The 3201-nt window shown below is 39.6% G+C and overlaps 1 pseudogene; it reads right to left on the bottom strand.

Moving 5' to 3' along the window:
* Positions 1-737: 737 nt before the first annotated feature.
* LOC112587063 lies at positions 738-2927 on the bottom strand (annotated as a pseudogene).
* Between the last annotated feature and the right edge of the window lie 274 nt (positions 2928-3201).

Below are 3201 nucleotides of genomic sequence, written 5' to 3'. Positions count from 1 at the left end.
AAGTTATTGGCCATTATGACTTAATTTCCAGTAACTCCTTCCCAGACATTGCTGGGACTGGAAATTACAAACTTCTAACCACATGGTCAGTTCTTCTGGTATCCAGGCATCCTCTGGAAGCTATCTAGGGACTCTTCTTTGAGTTAATTCATTGGCATAAACTTAGGTATGTTGAAATGTGCTTGTTATGAAAGATAACCTTTCAAAAAAATAAAAGATACCTTCTCATCCATATCACTCAGAAAATTTCAAGGGTCCTAGAAGCTCAGTGTCAGAAGTCAGGACAAAAAAAAAGTACATATTTCTTATTACATCACAAGAGACTATAGCCAAAATGGCAAATATGTCCATGGATACAAAGAATAGACTTACATCTCAGCATAATATCTTGATAACTTTGTAATTATCTAACATTTGTGAGGTCAAGAATATCTACCTCACTGAGTCATTACAAACATTAGGGGAGAAAAAGGTAAAGGATTTCACACATATTAGACGCCCTTAGTGACAGACATTGCTTTAAAATATTAACAAAATCATATAACAATTAGCATATGTAGCTACATAAACAACTTACAATATCATAAGTAGCATGAATATAACATACACAAAGCTATATAAATAATTAGCAAAATATACTTATTAATAAAAAATAAAAACATAAAATAAGTTCTCTTTGCACTGGCCTGAAAAAAATATGTAAGTACATCCATTTCAGTTTGTTATTTACTTTGAACTTAAGAAATAGTGTATAGAAATGATATCCCAAATATCCTGGTGCTCCAAATCAGTTTTGATCCCTTTAAATCTGCTTCCTCCTCACAAGTGATAAGTTTTAAAATATATATCCCTCCAAAACCACAGTTCTCTAATACAATGTGCCTAAGTGCATTCTTCACAGTCTTGTTCCTTAGCGTGTAAATCAGGGGGTTCAGCATTGGGGTGACCACAGTGTAGAAGAGGGCCACAAGCTTACCTTCTTCCTGAGAGTTTCTCTTGGCAGGCTGGAGATACATGAAAATGATGCTCCCGTAAAACAGAGACACTACTGCCACATGGGACGAGCAGGTATTGAATGCCTTTCTCCACCCTGCTGCTGACCTGATCGTCAACACAGCCCAGGCAATACGGCTGTATGAGACCAGAATGAGACCCAGAGGCAAGACAACAAAGATAAAGCTGGCCACGTGCATCTCTACTTCATTGAAGCTGGTATCCACACAAGCCAGTTGCATAATGAGGGGCATCTCACAGAAAAAGTGGTCAATGCGATTGTTCCCACAGAGAGGCAGGAGCATGGTGAGCGTGGAACCTACCATGCTGGTGGTCAGACCCCCAAGCCACGAGGCAAAAGCCAGGCTGCAGCAAAGCTTTGGATGCATGATGACAGTGTAGTGGAGTGGCCTGCAGATGGCAGCATAGCGATCGTAGGACATGACTGCCAGGAGGGCACAGTTGCCCCCAACCAGTGGGAGATATAGAACTGGATCACACACCCTCCATAGCTTATGGTTTTCTGTGGTCCCCAGAGGTTGACCAGGAGTTGTGGGACAATGCTTGTGGTGAAGCTAATGTCCAGGAAGGAAAGGTTGACAAGAAAGAAGTACATAGGAGTGTGGAGATGCACATCCATGCAGGAGACCACAATGATGATGCCATTACCCAAGACAGACACCGCGTAAATCCCCAAGACAAAGATAAAAAGGATGGGTTCTAGAGAGGGTCGTTCAGAGAAGCCCAGCAGAATAAAAACTTCTGGAAAACTTACATTGGCTATTTCCATCATCACATACAGCTAAAGATAGGGCAAACAAGTTGCCTGCAGGTGAGTGGGAAGGCACAGGGTGTGAGGTATAAAGGGATTATATCAGTGAGCAAACTTTAAATCTAGATGAATATTCATTGCTCCTAAATCATCCATTCAACTTCACTGTGGATGACATTACATCATCTTCTTGAAGGCCAGTTTGGAATGTGTGCTAAATGACATGGAAATATGCATAGCCTGTGGAAACATATTTTTGGCAATAGCTTATTACTGAAATATTACTTACAGAAGCAACATCTGGAATTAACCTAGGTTTTTAGTGATGAGTTATCACTGGGTATGGTATTTCAAGTAATGAAGTACTGCACAGGCATTAAAATGAGCCTGTGCTAAAATTTGCTTAATCTTGCATGGCAGCCTGGATGGGAGGGGAGCTTGTGGGGGGCGGTAATAGATACATTTATATATGTGGCTCAGTCCCTTTGCTGTCTACCTGAACATTGTTAATCAGTTATAGTCCAGTATAAAGTAAAATTTTAAAAAGTTGAGCCTGGGTTCCTTTGCCACTCAGTTAATAGCCACGTGGAATCCATCTTGACATTTCTCTTTTCTCAAATCCCACAAAAATTGGCAATTTTTTGTTTTATTATTAAATGTATCCAGATTCTCATGACTTCTCACCACCTCTGTTGTTTCTACCCTGACACTTGCTGTTATCATTTATCACCTGAACTGTTGATGTAACATCCTAACTTGTCTTCCTGCTTCCTTATTACTTCCCTTCAAGTTATTCTCAACACAGTAGTTGGAAGATTACATTAAAATGCAATATGGTCATATTGCTCCCCTGCTGAACACCCCCAGTTTCATGGAGCAAAGCTTGCAGTGGTTTTCCTCCAAGACAGCCACATGCTCACATTCCTCACCTCCTTCAGTTTGTTTCTCAAAAGTCATATTTTACTGAGGGCCTCCCTCACTATGTTATTTAATACTGAAAATTATAGCTTCCTCTCAGCTCCATTCTCCCCCTTTCCTGCTTTATTTTTATTCATAATATTTATTACCATAGAACAAATATTCTATTCCAATTTATTGTTTATTACCTACCTCAATCCATTATAATAAAAATTTCATGGAGTTATGGCTTTCTGTTACTTTATTTTTGGGTCCCCAGTGCTAACCCAGTGTTTGGCACACAGAAGTCCCTTAGTCAATTATCATTGAATGAGCAAACTGTGAAGCAGTTTTTAGAATGGTGTGTAATCATGGTGGAGGCAGAACTGAAGCAAAATGAAGGTTATAGTTGATAACCTCACAAAAGTATTTCTAAGAATGAACACTTAAGGCTGTCAAAGTCATGCCCCAGTGACTCAGACCATCTCTTCCTCTTATAAACATTAAATAAATAACACAGGACCTAGCAGGAACAGTGT

The sequence above is a fragment of the Bubalus bubalis genome, chromosome 9 (assembly GCF_019923935.1).
Source record: "Bubalus bubalis isolate 160015118507 breed Murrah chromosome 9, NDDB_SH_1, whole genome shotgun sequence".
In the NCBI taxonomy this organism is placed as follows: domain Eukaryota; kingdom Metazoa; phylum Chordata; class Mammalia; order Artiodactyla; family Bovidae; genus Bubalus; species Bubalus bubalis.
This window is presented reverse-complemented; position numbering and strand designations above follow the sequence as displayed.